The sequence below is a fragment of the Phyllostomus hastatus genome, unplaced genomic scaffold (assembly GCF_019186645.2).
Source record: "Phyllostomus hastatus isolate PE091 unplaced genomic scaffold, TTU_PhHast_1.1 phas_scaffold_12, whole genome shotgun sequence".
Taxonomy (NCBI): domain Eukaryota; kingdom Metazoa; phylum Chordata; class Mammalia; order Chiroptera; family Phyllostomidae; genus Phyllostomus; species Phyllostomus hastatus.
In genome coordinates, this window is record NW_025334007.1 from 15,497,985 (window position 1) to 15,525,800 (window position 27,816).

A 27,816-nucleotide genomic window follows, 5' to 3' on the forward strand; every position below is an offset into this window, starting at 1 on the left:
TTTGCTCCCCTTGCCCCTTCCTTTTACTTCTCAAATTTTTCAACTCATTTTACATTCTTGTACTCACAGATGACTCGTGTTCACAATCTAATACATGATCCTTCTATGTTTTTCCTTCATGCTCATGTAATCACAGTAAATATCCATATGCATATTTATATATACACAGCTATGTGTTCTTAAATGATGATAAACTTTGCCTCTCAGTGCAAAAATTTGGCAATGTCTGGAAATACTTTCGGGTTTTCACAGCTGAAGGGTGGCCCTGGCATTTCATGGGTAAAGGTCATGGGCAGAGGTCGGTGTATACACTGCTAAATATCCTGCAATGCCCAGGGCAATCTCCACAACAAAGAATTACCTGGCTCAAAATGTCAATAGTGCTGAGGTTAAGAAACTCCAAGCTATATCCATGCATGTTAAGTTTTAGTTATTATTTCTTTATAAAACTGAGATCATACTAAACTCATTTCTCTGCATCTTGTTTTCTCACTCAATAATCCTAATTACAACAATGCAAAATTAATTGCTATAACATGAATTAACTATGTATGATGGTTGCTTAATATTTTATTATGTGGATGTAATCTAATCAATGTAACCATTCACCCGCTGACATATTCAGTTTGTTTTCTGGTTTGGGTTTTTAATTTTTTTTTTGCCACTACACCCTTATTTTAGTTTTGCAGATCCCTAAAGCAAGTCCCAAGAGGAGGGTTTAAGTGGAATAGTTTATTCTGAAAGTTGAAGGAACACAGGGAGGGTAGTAGGAAAGTGAGACAAGGAGGGGAAGACAGCCCACGGAGGGTGCAGTGTCTAGACTGCTATTCCTGTGCACGACTGGAGCTCCATCCTGTTGGAGGGTTCTCAGAGCCAGTGCAGAAAACGTGCTTCCAGAGTTTTCTATCCAAGGATGAGGGAGCTGGGAGTATTTAGACCAATTCACACCAGTGATGGGCTGTGGGTTACTCCTAGGGAACATTGTCTTTCCAGTACTTTGTAAGTGCGACTAAGGGGGCTCCAGCCACAATCTCGGGCAAAGAACTATATGTACTGTCCGCTGGAAGGCAAACTGGTGGGCAACAATGCAGTACCATGAGCAGAGGGAAACTGGACACTGCTGAAAATCTGCCATACTCCTTGCCATCCATACCTTTATTTGTAGTACTGTTATTTCTGTGGGATGGTATTTTAATAATGGAATTGCTGGCTTAAAGTATATATTCACATTAACTTCAATAGATGCTACCTGAGTGCTTTCACAAATAACTCATAATTCACAATGTTACCTGCAAATTTTGAAAGTGCTCTTTTCCCCACATCCCTGCCACCAAGGAATGTCATGGCCCCTTGCAATTTTGTCAGTCTGGTAAGTAAAACATGATGTCTTGTTACTTTAAAAAGTATTCTGACTAGTATTCTTGTTTGTTGGCCAAACAGCTTTATCCTCCTGTAAAATATCTCCTCATCCATTTTTTGTAGGTCATTTTGCCCTTTTGGACAAATAATTCACCTGTTCAAAGTGTGCAATTCTATGCCTTTGCTATTAGCCGACTTGAACAATCATCATCACAATCAATTTGAGAACATTTCATCACCTCTGAAAGAGACTCCGTACCCATTAGAAGTCATTCCATATTTCTCCAAACCCCGAGCCCCAGACAACAAATAATTTATTTTTTATCCTTCTATATTTTCCTATTCTGAACATTTCCTGTCAATGGAATCATTCATGTGCCTTTTGTGACTGCCTTCTGTTCCCTTAGTATAATGTTCTTAATGTCCATCCATGTCGTAGCATGTTTCAGTATTTCATTCCTTTTTATTGCCAAATAATATTTCATTATATGCACAGACTACATTTTATTCATGTGTGCATCAGTTAATGGCCATCAGGTTGTTTTCACTTTTTGGCTATTGTGAATAATACTGCTGTGGGCATTGATGTACAAGTTTTTTGTGTGGATGTGTGTTTTCATTTAGCTTTTTACCTTGGAGACATAGCCAGGAGTGAAAATGCCGACTCCTATGGTAATTCCATGTTTAACCTTTGGAGGGAGGTGCTGCCATCCCACAAGATGTTTAAGGGAACACCTTTAGGAAACGTGACAAAAGGAAGGAGGAAGAAAGACAAGGTGTGAGTGATCAGGGCTTTCAGGGTCAATATTTTAAAAGCTATCAGATGAACACTTCATTCCTTAAATAGTGGTTGAGCATCTGTCATGTGCTGGGTACCAGTCTAGGTGCCAGGGCTACTGCAGTGGAAGATAGACAATAAATCAATCAGGAAACAAATGCATGATGATTTCATTGAGTAAAACATGCTGAGAAGATAAAACAGGATGTTACGATGGGGGTGAGGGTTATGTTAGATACGATAGTCTAAGGACCTGTCTTTTGAAGCTGAACCTGACAGAAGATTCCCTCCCTGGATCCAACACTAGAGGGTGAACCATGATGGATGAAAATCATGATGGCTGTCCTGTTCACCTTTAGTCAGCGATTTGTTGGGGAGTGAGTTGTGACTCAGTTCTAGAAAAAGAGATGGAATGGTAAGCCCATTGGGGAGCTTCTTGGGAAGCCAAAGTTAAGATCCACACAAAGAGAAAGCCCCTTTGCCTTCTTTCTTTAGAAAGTGTCTTGGAAGGATGTTATATTTACAGCTGGGTCAATAAGAACAAGGAAGGTAAGAGACATGGTCCTTGATGACATCATGACATTGCTGAGTTAATTCTGAACCACTGACCAACAGATTTCATGTAATAGAGAATAAATATCTTTATATTAGTTGGGTTTTCTGAGACTTGCATCACAGAAAGAAGACATAATAAATGAAGTGAATGAATAAGTGCTTGTCTACATTTATACAAATATACCTGAATCATTCAGTGTATTTTGTTATCATTCATTATAATATCCAAAACGCATATCATATTGACTAGTACTCAATAAATACTTATTAAAGTTATGAAATAAATAAATGATGAATGGGGATGAAAATACAAAAATCAGGATCTGAGATAAACTTTAGTGAACGCACTTAGGTAATTGCTCCATAGAGCAATTTATCTTAATGCCTAAGATCAGCAAGTATTCAGATGTTGCAAATTGCCAAACGCATTTTTGATTTGGTTAGATATATTCTAAATTTAAGAAATGGAATGCAAATCAGCAGAGACTAAAAGCTTTTGCTGGCTCTGACATAATGTACTTTGGCAGGGGAAAAACGCAATAGTGGGACTAGAATAAAGAATTCAGTGTAAATTGAAGAAACTGATCTCAAAAATTCAGCTTACATCATCTTTTAACATATATCTCAACCACCCAGAAGAATATATATAGCATTGTGAGGAATATGTGGATCTATTAGTCCCATTTGAAAATGAAATTCTCCCACATTGGTGCCAGTTAAATACCCTCTAAAGCAACTGAGCGTGCTTCATCCTTTAGTCCTTCCCAATTAGCCTCTCAGCAGATTGTCTTACATTAAAAACTGTGCAGGAAGTCATTGAATACATCTAATAATTTTTATCTTGTTTATAGAAATTTGTTGTCAGCTAATATGTAAAGGTAGTAATCATGATTATACATGGTGTCAGACTGAAGGAAATATGGCATACAGAAGTTGACATATCTATCAATAATTGTCTAAAACAAGAGTACTCAGCTTGTCTGATTATTCTTTTTGCTTCCTCTCTCCCTGTCATTCATTTCCTTCCCATGAACTCTTAAAATCTATCCCTTTAAAAATAACAAAATAATTTCTGTTAACCTTCTATCTCACTCTAGACAACTCCAAATCCCCCTTCTATCCTTCATCTTCAAATTTCTTGTGTTATCCATACTACCCTGAGGCAGACTGAGTTAGTGTCCCACTCAACTCCTCTCATTACTCAGCTTCCAGTGCCAGCCAGTGGTATCTTACTTTAAGAACCTGGACATTCCACCTGGGGACTTCTCTCCAGTATAGTACAGGGCACATCAGAAATGTTGAGGAATTCACGCTCTTGGAAATATCCCTCAGCCAATGATGGACTTCCTAGTTTGTGGTGAGATGAGTCTAACTCTGCAGTATGTTCTACATTGTCTCCCAGAGATTCCCAGTGGGGCTAACAGACAGTTGCCCACAGCAATAATATGTTCAGTATGTCACCCTTTACTTCTTTACTCACTTCTTTCCCTTTCTTTCTTACTCCCCCTCTTCCTTACTATTGCTTCCTGGAATTGTCTCCCAAACAAACCACTTGAAGTCAAGTCTTTGTCTTACAATCTGTTTCTGAGAGACATATCCATTTCTATCTTATCACCTCTCATCGCTTTTCAGCAACTGCTATGTGGGTTCTACCCCATCAGGTCACTGAAGACCTCCATGCCAATGAATGCAAAAGATATTTTCAGTCCTAACTTAGTCTCTCAGTGACATTACACAAATTGACTGCATACACTTCTTGAAACGCTCTCCTGACAACTTGATACTGTGTACTTCTGGTTCTCCTTTTACTCCTCTACTTGTTTCCGCCTGGTCTCCCTGGTGGTATCATCTGTCTCTAACTGACCATTAAATGTTAAAGTTCCTCAAGACTTGATTCTGATATACTCCTATTCTCAGTCTATACTATCTCTGGCTGATTTCATCCACATCTTCATCTTCACCTTTAAGGGAATAACTCACACATTTGCATCTTCCACACAAACTTGTAGTCTGTACTGCAGACATGAATATCTACTTGTCTACTTTATTCTGCTTTGATAACTTAAAGACATCTCAAACTCAAGAGGATCTGAAGGAAATATGAGTTTTCCTCCAACACCCTGTACTATCCTATTGATCTCATATCAGGGAAGTTGAACACTATTCATCTAGTTTTGAAAGGCTGAACCCTACTCATCATTCTCAATTCATCTTTCTTCTTCACCATTCCCCAAAACACATGTCTAATCCATCATTAATTAAATCCTTTTGAGTGTTCACCATCTAAAGTCAGGTCTCTTTCCATCATCATTTATGGTCCTCTTACCCTCTTCTACTTTGATTTGGGGTGGTGAACACACAATACAAAATACAGATGATGTGCTATAGAACTGTGCACTTGAAATCTTTATAATTTTATTAATCAATATCAACCCAATAAATTCAATAAAATTTAAAGTTCTTTTGATTTTACCTGTTAAATATTTTTGAACCTGTCAACTTTTTTTGTCCCTCCACCATCTCTCAAACCTCTCTGCAAACAACTCTTAACTTGCTGGCCCACTTCCTCTCTATTGCCATGATCCATTCTCAACATTGTCATCAAAGTGGTAGGATTGTGTCCATCCTCACCCCGTCCCCATATTTAAACCACTTCCCACATTACCTTGATCCCTGCATGTCTTCCATCTGGCTGTTCCTGAGTCATATCCTTTATAATTATCCAGTGATCTAGTAAGTAACATATTTCTCTGAGTTCCGCAAGCCACTCTAGCAAATTAATTGAACCCAAGTGGGGAGGGCTGTTGGAACCTCTGTTTTATAGCCAGCCAGTCAGAAGTACAGGTAGCAGCTTAGATTTTCAGCTGGCTTCTGAAGTGTGATGTGGATGTGGGGTGTGCAGTCTTGTAAGATTTAACCCATGGAATCTGATGCTCTCTTTAGGTAGGTAGTGTCAGATTTGAGTTGAATTCTTGAACATTCTGCTGGTGTCTGAGAATTGTTTGTTGGCATGAAGGGAACCCCATCCCCCACAGTGGAACTGGATCCAGAAAGCCAAATTTACTATATCCTTGAATTACAGTGATTATAGTTGAGATTCACAATTATTTGTTCATTAAATGAATAACTGCATTAGATTGATGAATAATGAAAAGCTACATTCTCAAAGCTAGAAGAATTTTATCTCCTGTTACAATCTGAATTGTAGCCCCCCAAATCGATATATTAAAGCCCTAATCCCTAGTACCTCAAAATATGGCTGTATTTGGAAACAGGGCATTTAAAGAGGTAATTAAGTTAAAATTGGGACTTTAGGGTGGCCCTATAATCCAATATAACTGACGTTCTTACAACACAGACAGAAGGACAACTATGTAAGGACACAGTGAGATACGTTAGAAGAAACCAGACCTACTGACATCTCGATCTTGGACTTGTAGCCTCCCAAACTGTGAAAGAATACATTTCTGTTATTTAAGCCATCCAGTCTGTGAATTTTGTTATGGCAGCTCTAGCAAACTAATACATCTTGGTTATCTCAATGGGTTGGTATATACTCTCTTGGAATGCATCCAACACCATCTTGTTCCTCAAGAACTCTTCTCACGTGCTTGCCACTTCGTCAAGCAGTTTTTGACTGTGCCAGGATGTTCCCATCTGCTTTAAATGAGGCAGAATTCATCATTGTCCCATGTGTTCAGCTTGAAAGCCAATCTTTATAAATTGGGGGATAAAATGACCTTGATGTTATGGTAGTACCCTCACGATGTGGGTAGAAATCAATAGTAATACAAAAGACAAATTCTTTTTGGAGGCAACAGACAGTGCCTTTTAAGGAAGCTGCCTTTGGGCTATTTATGACACCTTCGTGGTTGGGGAATTTAGTTTCCCTCACTTTTTAAAGAACAAACAACAATATTTCCTACAAATCTTGTGACCAAGAATTCTAACATTTTTACTCTATTAGTTTTTCTTAGAGTAGAGTGGTGACTGGTAAAGTCACATGTCTGAAGTAAGATGCTTTACATAGGACGGTGGTATTATTCAGTAGCAGGAGAGAGAGTGTTTTCTATTTGTTTATGTTTAAAGAAAATTGGATCTTAGTTTATTAATTTCTTATAAGATAGTATTAAGAGTAGGATGATCATTCCCCTAGAATATGTTGTATTATTTCTATACGTGGTGCTGTAACTGGTTAATAGCCTAACCGCAACGTTAGCCATGTTTTCAGATATGATTAACATTTCTCTGTCTTTTCCTTAATGCTCCATTAACTAGTGCAAAGTAAGTGGTCCTACTGCCAAAAACCTTTTCCATTAAATGGAAAATACATTTACTCGCTTTGTGAACTAATTAAAGCCATATGGAATTTAGAGTAGAAGATCATAACTTATGCATTTTGTTTTAGAGATTTGGAAAATGCAGAGTCACTTGTGTCCAATGCGACTCTCATATCCTCTCATATCTTAAAACGAAAACACAGAAACAAATGTTTCAACTTTTTCTCAACTATCACAATTTTCATGTATATGATTACAGCAAGATTCCAAGGTGTATGTGATTAAGAGCAATGAGCTATATGAGCATTGAAACGTTTGGGTGGAAGGAGATTTTGCAGTGGGTTTTGTCCCAATTCTATAAATGTCTAATTTTTAGAAATTTGGGCATGGGATCGAGGAAAGGACTTACCACCTGGTAGCTGCAGTGATGGATGGCTTTATCCCTAGCCTGAAAGAAATCATGTGCCTGTTTAATTCAACAGCTGTGCTGAGCCAGGCACACAGGTATGCAGTAGGGAGACCCATACATGAACGGTTACTTGTTCAAAGATTTGGGTGAAGAAGAGACTGTGGTTGCTTAAGCAATGGAACATATTGAGGATTTTTGTCCTCTGCGTGTCTTTTCTTGTTCCTTAGCTCAGTAACCATTTACTGAACACCTACTATGGGCCAAGCACACAGAGAGTAGCTGGTCAGCATCTACACAATACGATGTGGCATAGAGAGCAGTGGCACTGGTCCTCATGGCTCGCTCCATGGAAGACCAACTCCAAGGGCTGATGTCCATTCATGGACATCCTTGAAGGAATTTGCTGAAAGTTACTTGTCTCTGGAGGCATCTAACATAGAAAACTGAAGATCACTTTCATCTATTTTCCAAAGCCTAAGACGTCAGTTCTCAAACTTGAGCATGTATCAGCATCACCTGAAGAATTTATTAAAACAGAGTTTGCGGGATCTCTGCCCCAGAGTTTCAGATTCGGTAGGTCTGGAATCCAGCCCAAGAATTTGCATTGCTAACAGGTTCCCAGTTGATGATAGTGTAGGTATTGAAACCACACTTGTTGAATGACTGACCCAGGACACAGCCCCAAGAAGCCAGAATCCCCATTGTTCTTACCTGGATATTACTCTGGGCCCTCTCAGCTCTTCTGTCCTGAAGGCACCTCCCAAGAAGGTACATGCACCTCTCAGTTTCACAACCCAAAATTCCCCATTCAAGAAGGAGAGAATAAGCATCATCAGAAGGAGGTGTTCTATCACTGTTTCATTACTAATCGCAGGAATCGTACCTCCATCTTAATAACAGATGATTTGTTGGACACATGCTATATGCCAAACACTATGCTAGGACTTTGAATAATGTTGCAGTGACATACATTTAGTGCTTACCTACATGGTAAGCTCTATTCATAGTAATTTAATCCTACTAAAGCTCATGTTATAGGTGAGGCAACTGAGGGAAATAGAAGCTAATAATTTTCCCAGAGACATGTGACATATAGCTAGTGAATAATGGAACCAAAAACAACAACAAAAAACAACAAACAAGAAAATTTGAGTACTTAACCATGAAGATACAGTACCTTTCAATATGTGCCTGTCTGTCTAGCTAGCTAGCTATATAACTTTTATTTAATCTTCACAAGAATCTTTTAAAAATTAAGCATCATTAGTCTCATCTGTCATTGAGGCACCTGTAGTTTAAAGACATTAACAGCTTGCCCACGGGTCAAGGATGGATGGGAATGCAGGCTGGCTTACTTCTTCTGAGCACATGCTTCTAGCATATAGAGGATTATGCTTGCCTCAGCAGGAAGAGACAGCCAGTGGTCCCCCAGTGCTCATATGTACCCCTGACCTGGCTAGAGTCCCTCTCCAAAGTGGCTGAAATGAAAGGGGAAGATAGGGAGGGCCACCAGGATTCATGTCACTGGAATGACAAGGTACCCACATCAGAGGGCTGGAACAGCTCCTCCAATAGAGAGACAGCAACCAGAATTTCCCCAAGTGCCAAGGATTTTAGTGTTGGGCCTTTTGTTCTCCAGATTAAGGTGTCTGCTCATAAAGGACTAACTGGACTCATACCTGGATCCATCAATACTCAGGACTTGCTGAGTCCAGAGTGTAACTTACTGCAAAAGCAGGCACCTCTTAATAGTGCTCCCTTCAAGACGGAGGCACTCATTCTTCCAGCTGCTGGAAAAATTGGTGACTGACAGCTTACAGTTGAGTCCATCTCCAGAAATTCCCCTCTTCTGAAGAGAGCCACTTCATCCAAGGTTACACTCCCTTGGTGGTTAGGAGGAATCCTCTATTAAACAAATGGTTGACTCATGGGCATAAAAACCCAAACACCTCCTTGCAATTCAGGGTATCTCTGTAGGACCATCCCCGTTCCAGAGGTCCTAGGGGGACTAACCTGGTTTTGCTAGGACTTGAGACTGTAAGTGATAAACCTGGGATAGTCTCAAGCAAATTGGGACAAGTTGATCACCCTAAGAGATCCCTTTGTGGTTGCCTGGGGCCCCATCCTCTCCTTTCCAAGCCTGCTTCCTTCCCCTGCCTCTCAGGCGTTGATTTCAATACCATTTCCTAGTAAGTTTCCTGCATGCTAATCCTCTCCTCAGAATCTGCTTTTCAGGCTTTCCCAAAACTTAACAAGTTTCCCCTAACACCTGTGACAGCAGACTTTAGGGAATATGCTAGAGGGAACTGCCACCTCCTGTAATCACTCCTCCTTCCCTCACCTGCTAAAGTATTCATAGGAAGGGTCTAGAGAGATGGTGCCAAATGTGGTGGACAAAATGAAGGTACCTGGGATCACAGCCAAATACTGAAATCAGTCAGCATCTCCAGTAGTGTAACTCCGTTAGTCAGAATGAAGCTACAATATCTGAAACACAGTGGAGTAAAGCCGACATGTGCTATAATGAATACTTATAGTTTTTTTCATTTTTTAAAAATTTTATTGAATTTATTGGGGTAACATTGGTTAATAAAATTATATAGGTTTCAAGTGTACAGTTCTACGATACAATGTATACTGTATTGTGTGTTCACACCCCAAAGTCAAGTCTCCTTCCATCACCATTTATGCCCTCTCTACCCTCTCCATCTCCCTGACCCCTTTCCCTCTGGTACTCACCATGCTATTCTCTGTGTCTATGAGGGTTTTTTTTTTTTTTTGGCTTAATGCCCTCACTTCTTCACCCAGCCCCCCAGTCCCTCCCCTCTGACAGCTGTCAATCTTCTCTCCCCATGAATCTGCTTCTATTTTGTTTGTTAGTTTATTTTGTTCATTAGATTCCACATACAAGGGAAATCACGTGGTATTTGTCTTTCTCTGACTGGCTTATTTCACCTAGCATAATAGTCTACAGGTCCATTCATACTGTCACAAGGGGTAAGATTTCCTTCTTTTTAGATCCAAGTAGTATTCCATTGTGTAAATGTACCACAGCTTTTTTATCCACTCATCTACTAATGGTCACATGGGCCGCTTCCAAATCTTGAGTATTGTAAATAATGCTGCAATGACCATAGGGGTGCATTTGCTCTTTCTCATTAGTGTTTCATGTTTCTTCAGATAAATCCCCAGAAGTGGGATCAGCAGGTCATAAGGCAGTTCTATTTTTAATTTTTGAAAGTATCTCCATACTGTTTTCCACAGTGGCTGCACCAGTCTGCCATCCCACAAACAGTGCACAAGGGTTCCCTTTTCTTCACATTCTTGCCACACTTGTTATTTGTTGATTTATTGACAATAGCTATTCTAACAGGTGTGAGGTGACATCTTTTTGTACTTTTAATTTTCATCTTTCTGATGATTAGTGTGTTGAACACATTTTCATATGTCTGTTGGCCATGTGTACGTTCTTTTCGGAGAAGTGTCTATTCAGGTGCTTGGCTCATTTTTAAATTGGATTTTTTTTTTTGGTGTTGTTTATTGGTGTAAGTTCTTTGTAGATTTTGGATAATAACCCCTTATCAGATATATCGTTGGCATCTATGTTCTCCCATTCAGTGGGCTGACTTCTCATTTTGTGGATGGTTTCCTTGGCTGTGCAAAACCTTTTTACTTTGAGGCACTCCCATTTGTTTCTTTTTTCTTTTGTTTCCCTTGCCCGAGGAGACATATCAGAAAAAATATTGCTATGAGACATGTCCAAGATTTTACTGCCTATGTTTTCTTCTAGGATTTTTCTGGTTTCGGGGTTTACAGTTAAGTCTTTAATCCATTTTGAATTTAGTCTTGTGTATGGTTTAAGTTGGTGGTCTAGTTTCACTTTTTGTACCTGTCTGTCCAGTTTTCCCAACATCATTTATTGAATAGACTGTGTTTCCCACATTGTATTGAACACTTGTAGTTTTCATTTGTGGAAAATCCTGTTCATCCTGAAAGAAAATTTTAAAGACTCTCTATCCTAAAGCCTAGTCTGTCTGTCCCCTTCTCTCCCTCCCTCCCTCACTTTTGCTTTTGTTAGGACTCTGCCTTTGCCAAAACTTTTACTAACACAAATGTGTTTGCTAAGCCTAACTCCCAAAGCCAGATACAGCATTACTGCACTTTAAATTTTATAAAATGTGGGCTATAATCAAGGTAGAGATCCTTACCAAAAAATAATTAGCTTTGGGGATAGAAACCTCAACAGAATCATAATAATTAAATTGGCTCCCTGTTTTTATTTTATTGAGAACACAAAGCTACATTGATCTTTTCCAAACAGATGCTGATTCACGTGGCCCCTTGCAGATCTTTGCTGATGTGCTTATAGAAAAAGAAGCAAACTTGAGAGTTCAATAGGTTTTGGAAAATTCCAACACTTGGAGCTTCAAAGTGCATGGCTTTGGGCTTCTGAACTCCTCCAAGTGGGAGGACTTGAATGGGAGATCATTTAACTCTCTTCTGGGTCTACCAACATGGAGGGAAAATTTGAGAAGAGAACAAGATTGGCTTAGTTTTATTTTTCCAAGATAAAAAATTCTAAAGATCTGTTATATAACCTGAATATGATTAACTGTACTAAACTGTACAGTTTAAAAAAAAAGTTAAACCTCTGACTGCTGTGGCTCAGTTGAGTTGGTTGGAGCATTGTCTCACAAAGTGAAAGGTCATGGGTTCGATTCCTGGTCAGGGCACATGGCTAGGTTGCAGATTCCATCCCTAGTCAGGGTGCGTGTAAGAGGCAACCAACAGATGTTTCTCACATCCATGTTTCTCTCTCGCTTTCTCCCTCTCTTCCCCTCTCTCTAAAATTAGTAAGCATGTTGTTGGGTGAAGATATAAACAAGGTTAAAAGGCTAACTTTTATGTTATGTATTTTTATCACATTACCAAAAAAGACAACGGAGATCTTTAGGCCAAGCATGAAGTAGCAAATGACCTACTTACTGCTTCTGCTTGCAGTTCAGATCTGATCCTCACAGGAGGCCTGTAAAGAAACCTCAGAGCTCAGAATGGCCCCCACACCCAGTACATGTTTCTCTCAAACCCACTCTTTTTCTAATTTTCTGACTTTAATTCCTCAACCTGTACCTCAACTGTTCTTGTTCAATTTTCATCTCCCAGGACCCCCCTGCTCTTCTGCACCCCAATGCATGTGCCCCTTCCCTGTCAAATGGCTTGGCATTTACTTTGTGTTGTATCTCTTCATACAGGTGTCCATCCGTACACTGAGCTAGAGGTTACCAGCAGCTCGTGCTTTGGTGCTTCTGGCCCCCTGGCATTTCAGAAGAGGGCTCTGTGCCTGACATACCCACTCCCCATGCTCATGAAGTTAGGCATACCCCCTATTTTATTCCACAGCCCTATTTAGATCCTGGCTGTGTTGCCTTATACTTGCTTGTTTATATTTTATCTGCTTACATTTCTGTCTCCCCAGCCAATACCAGACTGAGCAATGTGAGGACTGCAACTGGTAGTGACTAATTAAAAAGCTCTCACCTTTTTATTTCTATAATAGCATAAATCATTTATTTTTAATTTCCCAGTTTTTGATAATCCTGATAAAAATGAGTTGATTCTGAGAATGACTTTTGTTTGAGAAAGATTTTGTTATTGATTTGCACATATCAATTTTAGTAGGCTTTTTCTGATTTGATATATCAGAAAAGTATACAAGTTACCCAATAACTGCTATAAGGTGATTTTATTGATTGGTCCCCGTGGGAAAAGTAAAATAGTCTTTATCTACTATGGAAATCAGTCTTTTTAAATATAAAAGGCTTGGTGTTAGTGTAAATAAATGAGCTGTGGGATAAAATGATTTCTTTTGCTGTCAACAATGCTTTATTCAGTCTTCTCATTTATGTCACTGTTACTAAGTTTCTATCTCAAAAGGAAAAAGCAAATCTATTTGATGTCACCTTCTCTTAGCTAATTGTTGAAATGAAAACTATCAATTCCAAAAATAAAGTTCTGATTTCTAAGAATAGAGAATGAAGTAGGTACAGAACAAGACTTTTTGCAACTTCTACATTGATCAAAGCTATATTTTTATGTTCAAAGTTATAATGTGCCTAACATGCATATATAATGGTTTTGCAGATTTATATAAAAACCAGATGTCTGCTTTGCCATTGGCCCCTTCCAGAGAAAATCATTTCCCCTCTTCTACCTGATTTATTTTTTATTGAACTAGTGTATTTCTCTACTAACATGTCTCTCTCAATAACTGCTGTATCTTCATTTTTTAGCGCAGGCAAAATTAATCAACTTCCAGCTGTGGAAATGAGCATTGAACACCCTCCCCTTTTCTCAATCTTCTTATTATCTTAATTCCAGTTAGACCAATATTGCTGTTTACCTTATGATGGCTATAGAAATTCTACACATGGGTGAGCTTTATAGTAAAATATGATTACTTTTCCTTCCACACACTTTGGATTCTCCTGTGATTGAGAATTGCCTCATTTTTGTATAGCAATATGAAGTTTTCTGTGTACTTACAATTAAACATAATTAAATTCCATACTTTCTGGCAGCTGTGTGAATCTCTTCTCAAGAGGTCCAGTCACATCCACTGTCCTTTGATGGTCATTGCTTTTCTCCCATTGCTTTCCCATCTGTGCTACTCCGGATGGGCTGCCTTCTGGCCCTTTCGCATTGCCACCATGCTGAAAAATATCTGCACCTCTCTCCTGTGTTGGATCTCCTGGGTTTTGTATTTAAGTGTTCCCTTGTTGGTAAAAAAAAAAAATCCTGCTGTGGCTTCCTAATAAAGAGTATGAAATGGTAAGTTTTTGAGCCCTTATATGTCTTCCCAGTTGACTGATAATTTGGTTGAGTATAGAATTTTAAGTGGGAAATAATTTTTAAAGCATTGTTTCATTGTCTTCTAGCTTCCAGGAACAGTGTTGAGAAGTCTGAAGTTGTTCCAATGGGTGACTTTTTTATTCTCATTCATCTCCCCAATCCCCGATCTTCTTATTCTAGCTCTGTCTTTCTCTATCTCTCTCAACTTGTATTTAGGATCTTTAGTACCCAGGATCCCAGATTTCTTTTTTATTAAATGTTTTGCTCATTTATTTTGAGAGAGAGGGGAAGGGAAGGAGAGAAACATCAATGTGAGAGAGAAACATCGATAGGTTGCCTATTGCATGTGCCCCAACCGGGGATGGAAGCCAATCCAGGCATGTGCCCTGACTGGGAATTGGACTAGCGACTTTTGCTTTGTGAGACAATGCCCCACCAACTGAGCCATGCCAGCCAGGACAGGATCCTGAATTACTTGATGATGGGTCCTAGTATGTGTTTATTACCTATTGCCCTATTGGCACTGTGAGTTTTTCAGTTTGGAAATGCATATTCTTTGATTCTGAATATTTTCTTCATTTATTTCATTTATAATTGTTGCCTCTCAACTTGTTCCTTTCTCGTTTTGGATCACCTATTATTTGGATTTTGGACATGCTCGACTGATCCTTTAATTTCCTTTTCTCTTTTATTTTTCTATCTCTTTATTTTTAAGGCTGCTTTCTGGAAAGTTCTTGAAATATATCTCCCAACCCAACCACTGAGGTTTTCATTTATGCTATCTTTTTTTTTAAGCTGAAGACACATAGTTATCTTCTGAATGTTCATTTTTAATAACATTCTGCTCTTGTTTCGTGCTTACAATATCTTCTCTGGTGACATTAATGGTAGACCTGTAAGGTTTTCATTTTTTAAATTGTCATATCCTTACATAACAACTGTAACCTCTTTTTTTAAAAAATATTATACTTTTCTCATTACCATTTAACTCTCTTATACCTACTCCCCCACAGCTATCACCACACTGTTGTCCATGTCCATGAGTCCTGTTTCCTTTTTGCTTGATCCTTGCAACCCCTAACCTCCCCCCTCCAACAGTTGTCATCCTGCTCTCCATCTGTGAGTCTGTCTCTATTTTGCTTGTTAGATCAGTTTGTTCATTAGATTCCATGTATAAGTAAATCATACGGTATTTGGTTTTCTCTGACTGGCTTACTTATTTCACTTAGCATAATGTTCTCCAGGTTCATCCATGCTATCACAAAGGGTAAAAGTTTCTTCTTTTTTATAGTCAAGTAGTATTCCATTGTGTAAATGTCCCATAGTTGTTTTACCCACTCATGTTAATGGGAGAACATATTTGCCAATGCATCTGATAAGGGATTAATATACAAAATTTAGTAAAGAATTTATTAAAAATGGATGAAGGACCTGAATAGACACTTCTCCAAAGAGGGCATACAGATGGACAATAGACATATAAAATGATGTTCAATGTCACTAATCATCAGAGAAATGCAAATTAAAACCACAAAGAGATATCTCCTCACACCTGTCAGAGTGGCTACCATCAATAAATCAACAAACAACAAGTGCTGGTGAGGATGTGGAGACAAGGGAACCCTAGTGCACTGTTGGTGGGAATGCGGACTGGTACAACCACTGTGGAAAGCAGTATGGAGATACATCCAAAAATTAAAAATGGACCTGTCCTTTGACCCAGCAATCCCACTTTTGGAAAAATATCAGAAGAAACCCAAAACACTAATATGAAAGAACATAAGCAGCCCCTATGCTCATTACAGCATTACTTACAATTGCCAAGATATGGAAGAAGCCACTATAATCTCTTACTTGCTTTTTCTCTGGTAGGTTGTTTTTGGTCTCTGTATTGTATGTTAGAGGCTTTTCTCAGATACCTGGTAATTTCTGCTGTGTTATATTTAAGAATGTGGGATTAAACATATGCTTAGAGACTCTGGCCAATAAGGGTCTCTCACACCCTTGGCTGAGTGATGAATCTAGGAATGAACACATTCTCCCAGGCCAGGTTAATAAGTATCCTCCTTGGATGTTTGGAGAAAACTGCTTCCGATTCCTGTTGTTACTGAGCCAGCAGGACAGGAACCTTGACTTGCTGGTGCCATCTTGACCTATGCATGGGGAGAGCTTTCAAGAGATGGAGAGACAGACAGAATGTAGATAACATCACTTGTAGTCCTGGATCTGGTTGATTGCACTCCTTAACTTCTTTACAACTTCAGCTACTGTACCCCATTTGTTTTGAGTTGGGTTTCTATGACCTTCAACTGAAAGTTTCCAACACATACATCTTTCACAATGTTTTTCTGTCTGCCCTGAAAACAATGTAATTTTTGCCACCGACAAAATCAAAGTGTCATCAACTATTCATCATTTTATTTCATTTCAGTTTTCTCATAATGGCTCATACACCCTGTAAGTACCAGCATGTCATCTAGTGTCCAATATAGCAACAGTGAGAATGGAAAATATAAAAACAGACACAAAAGTACCATTACAAGCAACAGTAATGATAAATTCACATTTTCTCCGAGTGCCATATCCTCTCCCTCAAAGATTTCATTTGGTTCTGGGCTATTCAAGTAGCGAGAAATTGTACCAAAAATTGTTCTCCAATTTGTTATTTTCCACTCTTACTGATTTCCTCTTGGTGGTGTATGTATTAATGCTTCTTTCTTAGAGTTTTTCTGCACTTAGCTTGTTTGTGACAACAGTGTAAACATCCTTTATTCATAATGTCTTTATTTCCCAAATACAACTATTTTTGATCATGAACATTTTTACATAACCTCTTTAAAACTCATATTTCTTACATAATTTCCAGTTACTCTTTTTAGAAGGTAAGAAATAACCTCTTGATTTGAGAAGTATGTCTATTATTTAGCTAATTCTGGTTTACTTTCTTTCCAGATAAATGAGAATTTAGAATACTGTAATGATACTCACTGTTTTTGGTAAGCCATGTCTGAATGTAAAATATCCTTTAGCATTTCAGTGCTTCTAAAAATAGCTCTCATAAACTTCATATTCCTGCAAAATCAGGTTGTTTTGGAAAGTAGTTCTGAGCCTGTATCTCACAGTGCTATATCCACAGGGCCTGATACATATTCTTTTTTTCTTTAAATCTTACTTGTTTCTTTTTTTTTAATTAATTTATTTATTTTTAGAGAGAGGAGAAGAGAGGGAGAAAGAGAGGGAGAGAAACACCAAAGTGTGGTTGCCTTTTGTTTGCCCCCAACTGGGGGCCTAGCTGACAACCCAGGTGTGTGCCCTGATCGGGAATCGAACCAGTGACCTTTCAGTTCGCAGGCCAGCATTCAATCCACTGAGCCACACCACCCAAAGTGGATGCACTTTCTTTTTTTTAAGATTTCATTTCTTTCTTTCTTTCTTTCTTTTCTTTGAAGGGAAGGAGAAAAAGAAAAGAGAAACATGTGTGTGGTTGCCTCTCATGTGCCCCCTACTGGGGATCTGGCCCACAACCCAGACATGTTCCTTGACCAGGAATTGAACCAGTGACCTTTTGCTTCACAGGCTGGCACTCAATGCACTGAGCCACACTGACCAGGGTGGATGCATTTTCTGTGTCCATAAAAAGGAGGCACAGAATAATGATTAATTATACTTGGAATTTCGAGGCCTGTCCAGAAAAAATCCAGCCATTGTTAATATAACAAAAACTGTTTACATGATAAACTGGCAGGCAAGGAGAATGGACTGGAATGCACGCACATACGTGAACAATGACGACTTTGCTATACTAGTCAGTGGGGGCAGTAGACACTGTTGAGTTAGCATGTATACTGTGTGGCCATTGCGTTCAAAATGACTGAGCAAGTAGAGCAACAAATCTGCATCCAATTTTGCATGAAGCTTGAACATTCCTCTGTTGAAACTATTTGGGTGATTCAGAAGGCCGCAGCTATGGGCAACTGGTGACTGGCAGCTTCATCACAGCAATGTGCCGACTCATGCATCACATCTCGCGCAGGATTTTTTGGCAAAACATCAAATCACCCAGATGATTCAGCCCCCCTACAGCCCAGATTTGGTGCCCTGTGACTTCTGGCTTTTTCCAAAACTAAAATTGCCTTTTATAGAGAAGGGATTTCAGACCATCGATGAGATTCAGGAGAATGTGACAGGATCAGCTGATGGGGATTGGGAGAACTGTGTGAGGCCCCAAGGTGCCAACTTTGAAGGGAACTGAGGTGTCATTGTCCTGTGCACAATGTTTCTTGTATCTTTTTCAATAAATGTCTCTATTTTTCATAGTACATGGCGGGATACTTTGTGGACAGAATTCATAATCTTGTCTGTCAATACTTTTACAGATCTGTGTAATCAATGTGCCTGATTTTGAAAACATGAGTAAAATGGTATATATGAAATTTATTAATAAGTTCTATCTGACATGAGCCTCTAGGCTTATAAGATGTTAGAGCTAGAAGAAAAAGAGACAATCATTCATTGAATTTCATGCTCCACTGTAAGTGTCATACAAGTAAGAAATAAAGCTCTTATCTCAGAACCAGGAGTTGCTTGTAGAGCCAGGATTTTAAAATAAGGAATTGGGCATCACCAAGAAGAGGTAATGCATTTAGAGGCCCTGGAGAGAAGGACCAGGAGCCTTTCAGATATCATGACCTGATGGTTAAGGCCCCAAGAGGACCTTCCAGTCCTTGTTTGCATCCCCTTCTGTCCCCTTCCTTTTCTATGGGATCCATGACTTTACCCCACTACTTTGTTTTAACTTTTTGCCAGATTTTCCATTTTGAATATTTCTAACTTGCTCACTCTCCCAAAATATGACTCTACCGCTAAATATGTGATTATTTTTCTTTGAGCCTTGTCTGATTTTAAAATACTTGTTAGATTTTCAGTCATTTGATCAGAAGGCAAGACCAGTATGCATCCTAATTTAAGGACAACTTGCTGATATCATTACAATGAAACAGACAAGGAATAATATACAAGCATACACAGATTTAGTAATTGAGACAGACCCTAGTCTAAAAGTTTCCATAACTTTTTGTCAAGGATTCTAGGAAGTACCTCCTTCCACCAGGCAAATATGCAGGAGGTAGAATCATGAAGCATTTCTTTAAAATCCACACCTTCTTCTTCATCTAGCCAGTGGGAAAATTGTTGTAAAGCGTGACCTAGAAAGCAATGCAAGATTTCTGACCTTTAGAAAATTAAATGTCCGTAAAGTCCAGCTGTGCAAAAGCAGAAGATTTATTTACAGCAATGTCACTGGCCTTATTTTTCCTAGTGGCCCAAAGTAGAGGGTTTCCAGTTACACAATCATGAGGCCACAACTAAGAATATGTTTTCTCTGAAGTAAATGTATGGTGGTTAATATAACCAATAGCCTTGGCATCAAGAAGCTGTGCTTCTAGATTTATCAAATTTATATTAGAGCATTCTAAGGCCTTTTCCAGCTATACAATTTTAGGTTGTATATCAATATAGCTGTGCCCTCTTGGAAGAATTTTCTTTCTTTTTGTCCTTATTTTTGAAGGAAAAAGTCTTGGTTTGTGAAAAGGCTTTTGTAAAACCCCCACTTTATAGAATATGGCAGGCCCATTTCCTTCAGTCCCTCCCTCATATAGCTCTCCTTCTAGAAATAAGGAGAAGGTTAGGTTGGCTAACCCCTATAATCCCAAGCTTTCTTGGCTTAATATTCTTACATGGGGTTTAAAACTCTGAACAGCTACATAGACATGCTCTTACCTTGTTTTTCCAAAAGAATTTTATTCTTGACCATCAAGAGTTGGCATAACTTACAATAAAATGTTGAGGATTTTGTAGTAACTATTTCTGTTCACCACAGACAGTTTTCCTCGGCGAAAGAACTTTCATCAGAGGAACGTGCAATATAATGGTGAACCTCCTCACAGACAAGCATTTCGACTTTCACTGGGGGATGCTGTATGGGAAGATATGAGCTAGATTTATGCTTCAATATTATTAGATAAGTTTCTGCCAGACATTTTTTCTTGAATATAAAAGCATTCCAATTCTGGCACTTGGGTTTTATTCATGTCTGAAGTCACTTTCATAACCACCTTACTCAGAAGAGGTATAAACAGGACTGGATTTATTTCTTTCCCTGGTTGCTACTTTCAACCACGTGCTGCCGTATTTCTTTTCCCTGGCAAATAGTGAATCACTTTATGGATATCTTGGGATAGTCCATTATTTTCTGGTGGCTTTTAGTTACTTCAAGACCATCCCAGGTTACATGTTCAATCTCAGAGAGCTCATCTCCTCCATTGCCCCCAACACAAGCTTGAGCTGAGACAGTGATTGCAACTATCCGGGAGAAGCTTAATCAACTGTAAGACAGGCTCTTCCCCTCTCCACTTCCAGTACTAACTATAGGGAAGTGCAGGGAGGAGAGACAAGGAAAGAGACAGGGGTCCATTTCTAAGGCCTTTCTGGTAAGATTCGAAACTAATTATTAGTTAAGATAACAATGACTAACCATTGTTAATGTTGTCATGAAAAGCAGTATCTGGAGTTTTCACTCCTTTTATTTTTTCTGTGTTCTTCTGCAGTCTTAATTTGACAAATGAAGCTCTGAGATAATAAAAAGAAAGGCAATAATGGCTGAATAATGTCTCCCCAAAATGTCCACATCTTGTGAATGTGTTATCTTACATTAAAAGAGGATTTGGCAGATGTGGTTAAGTCAAGGCTCTTGAGTGCGGAGATTATCCTGGATCTCACAGTTAAATTCAAGGTGCCCACAAGGGTCCTTATAAGAAGGAGGCAGGAGGATCCTAGTGGTGATAGGAGGAGAAGGCTCGGTGAAGAAGGAAACAGAGGTGGGAGTGATGCAACCTGGAGGCAGGAATGAGGGCAGCCTCCAGAAGCTTTAAGAGTCAAGGGACAGGTTCTTTCCTGGAACCTCCAAAGGGCCCAGCCCTGTTAAAACCTCAATTTTAGCTCCTTCAGGCTTATTTCAGACTTCTGAGCTCCAAAACTGTAACATAATAAAGTCTGTGGCAACTCGTTACAGGAGCAATATGAAACTAATCCAATAAGCAGTATTCATTGGGTGTATCCCATCTGCCATGCACGGTTCTAAGTGCTACAAAGCGCCCTCTTCCCCCGCAAATAAGGGAACTTGCCCCTAGGTCCACAGCTGCTATGTGCTGGGAGTCAGAACTCGGATCTGGACTTCAGACCCCACGTTGTTCCCATTGTGTTAAGAGTCAAAGATCTACCTTTTCTACTGAAAGCTGTGAGAGCTTCTTAGACAAATTGCTGATTCTAGACCTGGAGCAGGGAAGACAAGGTAACACAAGATGAGCCTGGAGCATTGTGTAGTGCAAGAAAGCAAGGAAGGACTCGAAACACACAAGGACTCGGGCATGTCAAAAGGACACAGGAGCCAACCTGTGCAAGTCCCCAATGGTCAAAGCTGGGACAACTTGAGGAACAAAGTAAAAAAGAAAAGTAGTATTGGAATATAATCCAAAGTATAAAATAGTCATGCATCCCTACTGATAATTGGGTAAATAAATAAGTAAATAAATAAATAAATAAGAGGGGGAGAAAGGACACACCTTCCTCACAGAAAAGTTCCAAATAATGCATTTAGCTACACATCCCCTCCAGGACGTAAAGTTTAATTCTCTGTCCTCACCCCAATGGGGCTAGGGTTAGTGACACCTTCTAATGAATAGAGAATGAGAAGGGAAAAGGAACTTTAAGGTGAAGAAACCTGGAAGACAGCACCTTATCCAAATCATCAAGGTTAATATCACCAGAGATAAGTCATGTGAACATAACGTATTCCCTGATGTGATCAGATGAGACAGGCACTTTGCCTCTGAGGTTCTTTCCTTCAAAATCTATTATCTTCCGTTCAAATCATAAGAAAACATCAGACAAACCCCAAATGAGGAACACGCTACACAATATCTGACCAGTGGTCTACAAAACTGTGAAGATCAAGAATCGTCTGAGAAACTATCACAGACCAGAGAGCCATGACAGCTAGATGCTGTGTGGTATACTGAATGGGATTCTGGAATACAAAAAGGATATTGGTGGCAAAACTGGTGAAATCCAAAGAGAGTTTTTAAAAAGTAAAATGAAAAAGAGGGGGGAGGAGAGAATCTGAACTGTGAGCTGTGGATATAGAACACTGTGTTATTGTTTATTATTCTTCATTACAACAACAGTTTGATGGAGTATTTCCCATATTGCACAGAACCACAAGCAGTAAAGTAAGCTGGATTTTACTGTCCTCATTTTACTGTGTCATTCAATGCTGACAATTTATTGGGCAAAATCCTAAACAGATTAGGTATAATATCATGTAACTCACTAAATCCCTTACAATACCCCGAAGTTGCAACTGAGTAACCAAATTGTAACCAAGTAACCCTGGGGGAGTTACTGTTTTCACCTCCATTTTCCAGAGGAAGCTAACGAGGCACAGAGTTGTTTACTGACTTGCTCAGGTTAACACAGCTAGCGTGGAGGAGCCTATGAGCAGAGGTAGTTGGCTCCAAGTCTTGCCAGTCGCCACTAAGTTACAGTGCCCTAGGTCTCTGGACTCAGAGAGGTTAAGTGATTGGCTCAAAGTCCCAAAACCAATTGGTTCAAAACTGACACTAGAACTGAGGTCTGCTCATTCCCAGCCCAGTGCTTTGCCCCCGTTTCCAGGCACTACCACCCACAATTATATTTCCTTTTCTAAAGCACACTACAATTAGAATTTCAGGAGCCAGTCTGAACTTGCTCTCAATGGCCAAAACAGAAAATTTGAGCAACAAAATACAGTAATATTGGATTATAACACGAAGTATAAAATAAGTAACTATGCATCCACACTCATATAGGTAAATGATGAAATAACTAAATAATTGCGGGGGGCGGGTAGGAATTCTTTGACTTCTACTCTTCCTGAACAACTCAAAACCCACCAAGCTGTCTCAGCTACATATATTTGTGGTCCCAGGTTGTATGACAAATAGAGAAAAAAAAAATCTTTGTCATTGTTTTAGTTCCTGACAGGATTCTAAATGATTGTCTCAGAGCTGATGACAATTTGAAATTTCTTAGGCTTTGCGGATGTTGTCTTGACAGTTCTTGAGCTTTTTATAATTCTTGAGGTTTAACTCTGTTTACACTGCCTTTGTACTTTTCTTTTAGTACGTGTCCTCTGCACGTGGACCCTAGTGTTGACCACCACCAGTTGTCGTCGTCAAAACACTGTCGTAAAATAGAAGAATGACTTTCAAGATTTATAGGTTTCAGAGATGCTTTTATGATTCTTTTCAAACCTTGAAACTCTTTTCTGGTGTAATATTCAGATTGAATCTGAAGAATAGTGAATACTAACTGTGGTCATATTTTCTTTAAAAAACCTGTCATTCTCTCAGGGTTTCTTGGGTTTTCATGAAAAGTGGTTAAAAACTCTGTAATTGAGAGAATCGCCAGTTGGATTCACGATTCAATTGTACTATGGTGTGAAGGTAATAAAGCTGAGGAAAAGCCTTTCTCACTGTAGCAGCAATTGTAATAACGTAACATTTGTCAAAGGCGTTTGCATTCCTAAAGTGCTCTTACCCTTCTTCCTCCAGTCTCACAAAACCCAGCAAGGTTGGAATGATTTCCTGTCTTTTATAAATGAAGAAATTGAGGTTAGACTCAAGTTCATTCAGCTAGTTGTGGGCTAAGCCAAGATACCATCATTTCCTGATACCTTGAGCCCTTAAAAAGAAAGCATTGCACTAGGGCAAAATCTTACCAGTATGTCAATCATCATTGTTTTGATAAATACTGCATAGTATCAATTCTTCTTAGATATGTCACTCTCATCAAAATGACAACAAACCCCATTCGATAGTTTATATGGTGATAGAAGATGAAACAAGGTCAAGGCCAATACTGGCCATTTATTATTATTTTATCCTCATTTAAGAAGCAGAAAGTAAAAAAAAAATTCTTGGGAGGCAAAGTCTACCATAACATAATGAGATAGTAATGGATATATATATATCCATTATATATATATATATATATATATATATATATATATATATAATCTCTCAAGGATAATTTTTTAAAGAAAAAAATCACAGTGCCTTAAAAGTACCTAGCATAAAAAAAAGGGGAATTAGTACTTATTTTTAAAAAGCAGGGCAGTAAGTGATGTACCTGGGATGGTCTTGGACTTCAATCCATGGGACTTGTTAGTTGGGATGTTTAATGGGGATGATAAAATCTTCTTTGCGAGGTTGGTGTGAGTGTTACAAATGAGAAAATTTATGTCCCTTGCCTAATACGGTATCCAGTACTTCATAATCACTATATTTTTATTTATGTTTTTATTAAATGAATGTCCAGGTACCTGCTTTTTGAGAATCTATGGATAAAAGCTTTCTTTTCTCTCTAGTAGAACAGATCAACCTTGAGAATTGTTTTTTCTTCACACTTGCTGTCATCTAATGCTTTCAAATTAATGTACCAAAAAATTACTTGTTTAATGCTCATAAAACCACTTCTTAGGCTATTTACTTGGAAATGAATTCCATGGAGGGGAAAACATCAGGCCAGAGGATATAAGAATTTTCTTTAAATATGATATAAAGGAAGTGTAACAAGTATTAAACCAGCAGGTACTTCAGATGAAGGCATGTGCCTTTCAAATAATGACAAAAGCCATTCGAGGCGGAACAGTGGAGACAAGTCCAATTTGCTACACAATTTTAACATGTAGAAGTATGAGTAACACTTCAACCATATTTAGCCTCTGCCTTCACACATGAAGGAATTTTATTCCAGTAACCATGGTTACATTATGTACTACTCAGGTACTCACAAAGTGAAAGAGACAAGTGAAGAGTAAAGTTAAGCCCTACTGAGATATACAAAGCAGAGACTAGTAATACAATGGCTTTTCCTTTTGCTTTGAAGATTTAGGTTTGTATGAACACGCATCTAGTTATTTTTGTGTGTATTTTACCTGTATCAGGACTATACTTTGACTAGGTAGATAATAATATCTTATAATCTAAAATAGCAAAGCAGCTCATCAAAAAAGTATATTAACTGTGGTAGAATAATGGGAATAATTTGGAGAAGTAGCGATGTTAGAGTAAGGGGGGAAATCAAGCATAGCAAATAAATCACAAGGGGCAATAAAAATCACAGTGTTTATGAGACGGCCATATAATTACAGTTAAGGATAAAAAAAAATACAGCAACTCCTCCCCCAGCATAAAGTAGTAAGTGAATCTGAAGAATTCAACTGTGTTCCTGCATGGTTAATAAATCATTTGTTTTTTTTTTAAAAAAGTTTTGCCAATTCCTGATAAAGAATAGATGAGATCTGTCCGGAAAGTATCCCATCGGGTACTATGAAAAACAGAGACATTTCCTGAAGAAGACACAAGATACATGAAACATTGTCCATGGGACAATGACGCCTCAGTCCCCTCCAAAGGAGGTACCTTGGGACCTCACACAGCTCTCCCAATCCCCATCAGCTGCCCTGTTGTATTTTCCTGAATCTCATCAATAGTCTGAAATTTCTTTCCTTTCAAAGGGAATTTGAGTTTTGGAAAAGCCAGAAGTCACAGGGCACCAAATCTGGGCTGTAGCGGGGCTGAGTCACCTGGATGATTTGAAGTTTTGCTAAAAAGCACTGCGTGAGATGTGATGCATGAGCACGCACAGCGTTGTGATGAAGCTGCCAGTCACTAGTTGCCCATAGCTGCAGCCTTCTGAATCATTTGAATGGTTTCCACAGAGTAATGTTCAAGCTTAATGCAAAATTGGATGTAGATTCTTTGCTCTCCTTGCTCAGTCATTTTGAGTGCGATGGCCACACAGTGCACATGCTCACTCAATGGCATCTACTGCCCCCACTGACCAGTACAGTGAAATACTCATTTTTCATGCATGTGTATTCCAGTCCACTCTCCTTGGCTGCCAGGTTACATCGATGTCACACAAACCATTCTCATTATGTTAACAATGGGTGGACTTTTTCTGGACTGGCTATACAAATATATATAAATATATAGCCTGTCCAGAAAAAACTTTTGATGTCTCTGGGCCACGCTGGAAAAAGAAGAGTTGTCTTGGGCCCCACATTAAATACACAGACACTAATGAAAACAAATAAAATCTCATAATGTTTTAAGTAGATTTATGATTTTGTGTTGGGCCACATTCATAGCCATCCTTGGCTGCATGTGGCCCATGGGACACAGGATGGACACCCCTGGATACGGCTGACAGTTGATTGACACCCCTGAAGGAGCTGCATAGAAAACAGACAAGCTTATGAGGAAAAAGAATGTTTTCTTACCTCACCCCACATACTACCATCCAGTAATACTCCCAGATGGGACTCTTGGTATTTTTAGTTCTTGTAGTGATGATTTCTATAACTGTAAATAATATTCTTGACTTAACAAATTAAGACAATACTTATTGACACCTTTTATGAAATATGAAATTACTTTATGCACTATCCTCTACCTGTTTCCTGTTTTGTACGTCCAACGTGTGATAGTTATATTTTGTAAGTTTTCTGCTTGGTTACTTTTATAATTTCAAATAATGTATTCATATCTCTATTCTCATTCCATTAGGAATAAGAGGCTCTAGCTAATATTTCAAACTTTATGTAAGAAGGCACTATGATATTCCTGAAAAGGGGGGAAATGGCAATAGAAAACAAATGAAATAAATATTTCAAAATAGAAAAATCACTGATTTAACCCCAAATATAAAAATATTCACGTTAAATGTAAATGACGTAAACATTCCAATTAGAAGACAAATTATCAGATTAAATAAACAATTAAGGCTCAATCACATACAGCCTACAAGAAACTCCTCTCCTCCCTTCTCCTCGCTTTATCTCTCTCTGCCTCTCCCTCTCCCCCGGTCTCTCCACAGAGGTTTCCAGGATCTCTTCATTATTCTTTGTAACAGACACATTTTTTTCTTCTCATCTTTTCTTCTCATTTTTATGATGCACCTTCCAAGGAACCCTCTATTTTCATTGGAGACTCATGGGTTTCTAATGAGTCAAACACATGACTTAGGATAATCCAGTTAGAACATTCCATCCTTCTGGGTGTGTCGCTTATGTCTGTGTCATCTGAGTGAATCTCTGGGCTGTTGGGGGGGGGGACTCTGAAACACCCGCCCTCCCTCCTTATTGACTCTGCGGTATGCCAATGTGAAGCCTGGAACTTCTGCCAGCATTTTGCCGCCATGAGAAAAGCCTGTCTGGGAAGAATGCTTGGCTCCTGAAGAAGGAAAGGGCTGAGGGCATGACAAAGAAATGGATCTAGAGCCTTGCTCAAGCCACACCTAAAGCATGGCATTTAGTCCGGTGAGCTCTAAACCTTTTCTTTTATTTCAGAGGAAATGGAAAGTATCAGGGAGCCCATCATTAAATCTGTAAACCAAATTTACAATGAGGAAATGTCTTTTCCTCTGTAAACCTCAGGTCTCTCCTATGCTTTGGACCAGAGGTCTCTCTCTCTCTCTCTCTCGAT